This window comes from Etheostoma cragini, chromosome 23 (genome assembly GCF_013103735.1).
Source record: "Etheostoma cragini isolate CJK2018 chromosome 23, CSU_Ecrag_1.0, whole genome shotgun sequence".
In the NCBI taxonomy this organism is placed as follows: domain Eukaryota; kingdom Metazoa; phylum Chordata; class Actinopteri; order Perciformes; family Percidae; genus Etheostoma; species Etheostoma cragini.
Window position 1 is genome coordinate 8298677 of NC_048429.1, and position 9050 is coordinate 8307726.

Here is a 9050-nt window from a genome sequence, read left to right on the forward strand (position 1 = left end):
TCTAACCTGGTAACTATATAAGGTCCATCAAAACTGGGTTGTGATTTGGCTTGATGTCTTAAGGACTTACAGCAAGCAGTTGTGTTTTCTCTCTCATCTACGTAAAGCACACGTCCCAGAAAATGGCTGCCATCCAACCCAGACGTGGGCATTGCAGCAAATCATCTAAAGCCACTTTCTCTTTCAATTCAGATCAAAATAAACAGCTGAGTATGAATTTGAAGTCCACACAAATTATTATGGACACTACTGCTGCTGAGTGATAACCTGCTGTCCACCTCCCGTCCTTGGATGGGTTGTCAAAAGCATCTCTGCGCTGCAGATAATCCAAATCGGAAAGGCTAACCACCCTCAGACGCCCCACCCTTGCTTCAGCCATTACCTTGCTCACCCTGGGCCCTGCAGTGCACGGAGCTCCCATTGATTCCGGCGATCAAACTATATACTAAGTGATTCCTCAGACGCCCAAATGGCTCCCTGAGCAAGACTCCCATTGCCATTTCCTGGAGAAATCAATAGCACTAAAAAGCAGAGTCGAAGAGAACCTGCGTCCTTTAAAAGGTGTGCCCCTGTCTTGTTTTCCCATATACCTTAATTAGTTCATAATGGAGCTTCATGAGATTTTGAAATATGTAAGAGTCTCTATGAACCATTGCAGTAGCACAGCAACTAAATGTGTTGCATACCACAAAAACATGTTACTAAATTGATTTTTATTTACTCATTCTAAAAGATTATATCAATATAATGTCAAAGTGTTTGTCAATAACCTATTTTCTTTTTTATCCTTCTGTAAAAATGAATTTTGTTATGATAGTTATCTGGTCACCAGAGGACATATAGTCATCTTGCTTTGATGTATCATCAAGGCCAGCTGTTACTAAATTCACAATACATCTGCATTAGCCTACATAAAAAGAGCCACCCTTTTTAATGAGGATGATTTAAAAACGGAAATATACAATGAGAAAAAAATGTTATTATTATGGTTTGCACATTTTTAATAATTCTGTAGCTTCTATACACGCTCTCAAGAGTTCATAAGCTCTCCTTAATGAACAATAGTAATAATATAACACATTTACAAAGGGAAATTGGAAAAAATGTCATTCCATGTCAGAACATATCAGTAGGATTAAAGATTTAAAAAATAAAAGAAAGATTAAAAAGATAGTAGCCTACCTACTAACGATGGCAGACACGTCATACATCTACAGTGATGTTGACAACATTTTTTACTCATTATGAAGCAGCATGTGAATTTACTAACACGCTTTATTCGACTGTAATGTTACCATCGCATGGGCCGGGCTGCCTTTAGTCTCTGCCATCGTTATTTTAGCCTCAGAGAAGCTCCAAAGCCCCTTCAGTTAATCGCATTTGTCTGAATCGGGAGTCTACAAGTCCTCAACTTCACGGTTATTTCAGGAGGATTTATCGCTCCCCTAAATCCTGCAGCAGGACTCAAATTCTCCATCAGTCATGCAACCTGGAGCAGCCTACTTGGCTCTACGCTCGGTTTAAACAGAAATAGGCCTTTCGAACAAGATGAAAATCCTTTACAGACACTCAGAATCTAATGCGTATTTGCAGATTGTTTAATGTTACTTTTGCCTGTGTTATTATTCTTATTCTAAGAATTTACAGTTTAATTGCAGTTACCATCTTACTTCGCCTATGTAAAATATGTTTACTGTGTTTTCCAGCCTTATAATATTGTTTATTCTACATAAAGGACAGGCCTACCGTTGTGACAGTCCTCTGTCGTTGTGCGTAAAAATGTATGAAATACCACATTTAGTAAGCTATTAAACCATTGGATTTAAACCTTGGTTCTCTCCAGTATTTGTTGCAGTTGGAGAAGCAGGTGTAATGTGATTTAGTCGTACCAACAACCTCCGGCTTCATCGGGAACAATATTAAATAAAATAGCTACAAGGTCGTTTGATATAAAGGTATGGCGGACAATTTAATTTCGTAGCACTGTATTTATTTTCTTTTTCATTGTAACAAGACCAATTTCAACCTGTTCGGACTATTTCTGCACCAAGGCTGAATGATGCACAAAAAAAACACAGCATTACATTTTTCATTCAAGTTGTTTTCATGGTTTTAAATGAGCTAAATCCCAGAAACTATAACACTGTGGGACATTTCTAGGATGAATGAGCTATAGCATCGAGTGTTAATCACAACGACATTTTCTTACTTTTAGAATGAAAACGGATAGGCAACTTTTATGAAATTTCATCGCGCTGCTTTTTTTTCACGCGTGGCTGTCCCCAAGTTGTTTCTAAGCCATAAACCCTATCACTGAATAGTCTCACTGGGGTAAAAGTGTAAAATATAAAATGTAGTCCATACCTTCCTCCGTGTACATCGTTGTGCGTCACACCTGAAGCTACAAACTGCACTGAAGTCGAACCCATCAGACATTTTAGTCCTTAACCTATTATATCATTGAAAGAGTTCCACTATTGAAGTCGTGTAGAGGCAACACAAGGCTCCGGTCCGTGTTGCCCGCAGCAGGACTGCAGAATCACAATGAAACAAAAGAAATCCAAGCGGAGTTCTGAACTTCCTGAGTATCAAATGTCAATTTGAGCCCTGCTCTGAGCTTGTCTCTCTCTCTCTCTCTCTCTCTCTCTCTCTCTCTCTCTCTCTCTCTCTCTCTCTCTCTCTCTCTCTCTCTCTCTCAACTCATCCTCCTCCCTCCCTTTTACCTGCGCGCACAAACTGCACACTGGCAGAAAAAAGGTGCTCCGGACGTGCACCTTTTTAAAGGCGCAGACACACAAAAGAGCTATAGCTGGTTATGGGAGTAACACAACAGCCCTTTTAATATGCAACTGGTTTAATAGGATGCATTTTAAGCCTTTAAAATGGACTACAGCTGCTGTTGCTGATACATTATCTGACATGTTTTTATTTCAAATAATGTCCCGACTGAGAACATGTCTTTTTAAATGTGACACAGATGCAGTAGGCCTACGGGTATAAATAGTACCGGTGTGTACCTGTGTTCAGAACAGTCGACGTTTGTCTCCCTCAACCAGATTCAGGCAGTGAGTCCAGAAAAGAAAAGACACGTTTTTAAGCATCAAAGCAATAATCCAAACTGCATGTGCCCTCCTGTTCTGTTGCATTCATGGCCTCAAGTCTAGGCTTATCTTGAAGGTGCATCTCACTGGAGGCCAGAAGACCTTAACAGTGGTGGTGTTGCTGCAGTTTCTCCGGATTAAACGATTTGCTGACGAGTAATTTGGACCAACCCCCTGTTTAGAATGTCCCAACCCGAGCCTCTATGCATACTTAAAAATTAGAATAAAAGATGCATTGCACTTTTAAATTAGACCTAGGCCTACAGATAAAAAGATAGCATTTAAAAATCTTACATTTTCACAGCTTGGCATTTAATTTGCTATTCCCATAATTTTTACATGCAAATGTAATTGCTCGGTAGATTCGAGTGATCCCTGTTGTATTTATTTTATATTTTAGACATTAACTGCTGCAATTTACATTTTACAATGTCTTTCAGAGGCCTGATCCGTGTTTTAATTTTAAAAGGCCTTTCCAGGCAGCAGTCAGGAGGCCTGCAGGCCTTAGGGCAATAGTTTACATTAGCAGCACCTGCAGACCACAACGCTGTCACTAGACATAGCCTACTGTTGGAGAAAGCTATCTAAATTACACGTTAACCAACCATTTAAATTTCTATAAGAGTCATATCCTTAATAGGCCTCTGAATTCTGCTATAGAGGGAGAGAACAAGCAGGCTCCAACATTAAACTGTCTACAGCACTACAGCATGGCTTGCCGTTACATTTTCAGATAGTCCTATTAAACCGCACATACATCAAACAGAGTATTTGGCGCAGCTTCCCAGCCCCCCATCCCGGGATTAGTTTTAGTCGGCTGATGCGGTTGAGGCTGCAGTTGTTAGGTCGAGATGCTGCAGGATCAAATGACCACGTCCAGATGGCTAATGATTATCAAATACTGCATTTAAAGCCTGCACTAGTGGTTACTCCGTGCAGAATGCATAACATTTCCTACCCGAGGAAAGCATGAAAAATACCTTTGCAAAATAGGAATATTTTGTTGTTGCCATGTTTTCGTATTTGGTTATCAACTAGCCTACTATGGCTATTGCTGCCATTCACTAAAACCCTTCCAGTCAAAATCATACAACCTGCTGTTGGCCTGATGTTGGCCTGGTGTCCTAATGGGCAGCGGCGGCTCTTCTTGGCCTTCAGGGGCCTCGGTGCTGCTCCTCATCCCCAGGATTGTGCAAAGCTGGACCGCATCAGAGGGGCCCCTGCTGAAGTGGGAGCCCGAGGTAGGCCTATGTCCCTTGTTCACTTCTGGGTGCCTAATATATGAGGGCGAGCTCTTCTCCGATGGCCAGTCTGTCCATTTACCTGATGTTGATAATTAGACAGATAACTAGGTGGACACAACTCGTCTAATATTTAGAGGTGATGGGGCTGGGTTTGGTTACACTCCTTTCAGTGTGGATAGCGACAGTGAAATCAATCCGCGGTGACTCGCCGGAGGAAGCCTGCACCCTCTCCGAGCCTTGACGTGGTTTCCACCTGGAAAAGCTGAAACCGGAGCTGCGGATCATCTGTGCGAGAGGCCGGCGTGTATAGGAGATGAGTAGCTCTTGATGAATATTTAAAACACTCATTTGATTCTGAACTGTCGTGCCGGAGCCATGAGACAGGTGCCAGCGGAGGGATCATATGGACGCTGCGCCTCTCGCGTGAAGGGATCCAGGCCATATGATAGAAAGCTGGATGAAATAATAATGCGGCAAGATTTAGTCTGCTGCTCCAAAAGAAAAACTAAATAGCAACGCTAGGGATCACTTTATTGAGGACGCAAGGGAGTTATCCGAAAAAATAAATGGAGAGAGATCATATTTCATCATAACTCCTCAAAGACAGCTGAAATTAATATTTAAAAAAAATCTGTTATTTCACAGAGTTTTATAAGGACGTGGTGAATAATATAATTCCATCAGTACTCTACACAAACGAGCATAGCCCTAATGGATAAAAAAATCGAATGGCAGGCCAATTTCAATAATATCTAATCAAACAGGATATGAATGATGATTACTCATTTATGTGGAGGTAAATGCTAATTCTCTCCTGATATGAAATTACATTTTAGCTCCAACTGGCGTTACTTCTGCAGATGGTTACTGAACAGGGGATTTACTGTCATCAGCAGCACGTGCATTATCACTAGGCTTCCCAGGAAAATAGTTACAATTAGGCTACATGACGGTAAAAAGAAGGTCTTGAAATAAAGACACAATAATGGAACAATAATACACATCTGACAACACATCTGACAACTGGCTGTATTTTGTAGGGAAGACTTGCATTAAAAAAAAAAAAAACATGTCATAGCCAAACTGATTTAAAAAACAGGCCAATATTTTTGTCTCTCGTATTAATGTTTTTTATGTTGAAAATGGCTCTTTCTTTGCATAACACTTTCCCCACTTCTGCAGGGTCTACTACACCAGTGCAACCAGCAGCGCTGGCTTCCTGCTGTCCGCTCCTGTTGCAGCAGGGGAGTGGATGGGGGCATCATGTTAATCAGAGGGTCATCTATTAGTAAAGACCCAGGGATCACTGTATTGCTTGCTGCTGCTGCACCGCCTCCTCATCCACCCCCCACTGTGCCGGTGAAACAGAGCTTGTAACCTGAGAGAGCCCTCTGCCTGTCAAGCAGCCGCAGCTTGAGAAACCCAACACACAGCTTGCATGTGGTGATGGTTCACCCAGATTGGTTTGATGGGCTCTCAGCCCACCAGCAGCAGGGACTTTTGAGAGAAGAGCAACGAATGGCATTAGCAGGGGAGAAAGCACGAGAAGAAACAAAATCAGAAAAATACCGGGGCCAACAAAGATGAGCCCATGAGCCTAATGTGGAGCCTCGGGGCATCGTAATGCCTTAAAAGGCCACAGCGGCACAGGTCACCTGACCCCCCTCCAAAGTGAGGACCAATCAGACAGCTGGCATTACGTCATCGAGGCCCACAGTGTGTCTTGACCAACGCACTGCGGATAAAACAGAAGCTTTAAATATTTCATTGAGGATCTCAGGTTGCTGGACTTCTGGAGGTCAGGACTATGGAGACTAGACCGATAGCCTCGTCCTCTCCTCACTCTCTTCATCACCCTTCTCCTCTTTTTTGATGCAGGAGAATGGTGAAAACAGAGCGTTGGCTTTTAACAGCTAAAAGAGTTATGCTGCAAACAATAGTCCTCAATCAGGGGACAGTTAGGATGTCCCAGCTACTGCTTTCACATACTTCTACTGCTCTGACTTGTGCCTCCTCAGAGTTTTTTTTTTATAAAACAGAAAACTCACCAGAATGCAAAATTGCTGTTGCAGGTGTCTGGCAGTATATCAAGAACTAAATACTTACTTCAGACTTCAAATTCTGCATTTCAAACTGGGGTGTGGAATTTGTAAGACGAGGGTTTTAAACCAGCATTGTCAGAATCATTGGAACCATACCGTTTTTTTAAAGCTTGAGTTAAACTAGGGACTACAATTCCTCATATAGACACACATAGACACCTCATCCTCTGCTGCTTTCAGTTCTTTTTTTTCTGTCTTTTCTACGTCTGCTGGAGTAGGCTACACATGACACGTATCGATCACCTGACTGACATTCCTGCTCGGGACGAAGACCCTCCAGGCTAGGGCTCTGCTCGGTCAGGTTGAAGCTTGTGGCCCGGGAGGGACGTACAGAGCAGAGGAAGGGAAGGGATAAGGGAAGAGCACACAGTAGGCCTAACCTTATAATGTAGCCTACTGTAAAGCAATTCAATCCAACTTTTAACTCCAGCCTCAAAAGACACCACAATGGCCTTTGTTGCAGATCATTCCCCTTCTCTCTCTCCTTCTGTCCTGGCAAAAATAAAGCTAAAAAAATAATCTAAAAAGACAACACAATGGCAAGAAAGATCAAACCCAAATCCAACAACACGGCTATTGTAGAAACTGCATCAAATTTGATGGTGTTCTTTGTATTTTGTCCACCCTTTTTTTTTTTTAAATATACATGACAGAGAGAAAAATGTAATATGGGCAAGACAGACAACAAAACATCTGAGAAATAACAATCTGGGGTGTAATTTCACGTCTCAGCACTGCTCCAGAAATAAAGACAAACAGGAAGAGAGAGCAGATTGCTGAGTGACAGAATACATTTTTCATAGGAGAGGGGATTAAACAGCCTTATGTCACAGCATTTATCCCCCCTGCTGTGATTATACAGAGGGGGTTTCAGCAGAGGGTTGAGGATGGATGAGACTGCACCCTCATCTGGCTCACTTGTGAAACGGCACCCATCATTGCATGTGACGGAGACAGCCCTCACAGAAAGGTTAATCTCACATAGTCCAATGTCCCCTTCAAAATAAAACCCCAGTCAGAAGCTCAGTTGCTTAGCAGATTTGGAACAGATCACTGCAGTATACAAGACTTATGCAACGCTATATTAACCCAACCAGCACTCTGACAGGTTGAGACACCGGGCACTCAATGTAACGGATCAAATAACTACTCAAAACACCATTTTAATTTCGGCTTTGAAGGAAAACTGAGAAGCCGGTGCTGTGTGTTGGGATGGCTAAAATCAGTTATCACCCCCATTTTAGACTGGAATTACTGGGGGCACTAACCTTTTTCTCAAGTTTCACAGAGAATCATGCCAAGCAGTGGCCCTTACAGTGGGAACAGTGGAGTCACGGACAAGTGTAGTCCCACACTGACACCTTGTGGAAGTGCTGCTGATACAGGCCAGTTTTCTGTGGAACACAGATTATATAAATTACATGTTACATGCATTAAATAATAGGGATTAAAACTGTGGAAACCAATTGAATATAACTATTGTGTTGGTGGCCTGAGGAATTTTCCCTATACATAAAAATCCTAAACATTATGTACATTATGGGACAGTTGTAAAGCAAACTATGTTGAAATACAACTAAATTGGCCAAACAACTATTTAAATATTATTAGTTTTCACATTTATTGCAGGGATAGAGTCTGAAAGTGAACATAACAATCAGTGTGATCATATTGTTCACCTTAAACATGTTCAGAGGACATCAGGATATCCAACACAGCTGGAATCCAGCGCACTGAGAGAAAGTTAAGGGAGATTTAGAAAAAAGTTCACAGGCATTAAGCATTGAAATGTCAACATATATCTTTGAAAGCAACCTTGATGCATGAATAAAAACTCAGGGTCACGGCAATGTTGATGAAAATGTACTTTGGATGTGTTTAGACGCATGCAATATATATATATTGTTCAAGTTTTCTGCAGTCAAGTCGTGAGGATATGACAAATCCTACATCAAGTTACAGCCCACTGGGGGAAACCTATTAGAATCATCAGCCTCAGACAAAGACCTTTAATACACATTGAATGTTTTATTAAAAAAGAAGTTATAACAGTTTATTTTATACACAACTATTTATGAGGTTATAAGCATATTAATAGAGAGCATTTGTCTTTTTGACAAGCATGCCCACTTCACAATGCAAAGGAAAAAACAAGAGGGCAAAGAGGGTGATAAAAATAAGACCAAGGATAGACTTTTCAAAACAAAAAAATAAAAAACCTTTTGACTTTTTAACCCTCAAGTATCACACACTAGGTAACAAATACGTAGTTTCTATAACAAAAATAACTGCCATTTTCCATGCTGTGTGGGCCTGTTAAATCCCCTGATGGCAGCAGTAGGCCACAAACACAAGCCCAAAACAGAATGGGAGGTGTGCACCAAGCGAGCCTCGACTCCACACCAGAAGCATGCAAGTGCATAACGAGACACAGTCAACACACAGAGGGAGGGGTATTACAGGATCAGGGTGCTGGCTCTCTGCAGATGTGCTGTTAAAACTGAGAACAGGTCCTAGATGTCCTGTCTATGGATTAAAGATAGAGCAGTCCATTTGTTTAGCAGACGCCCTTCATCCTTGTTGAATTTGGCAGGGTGGGGGGG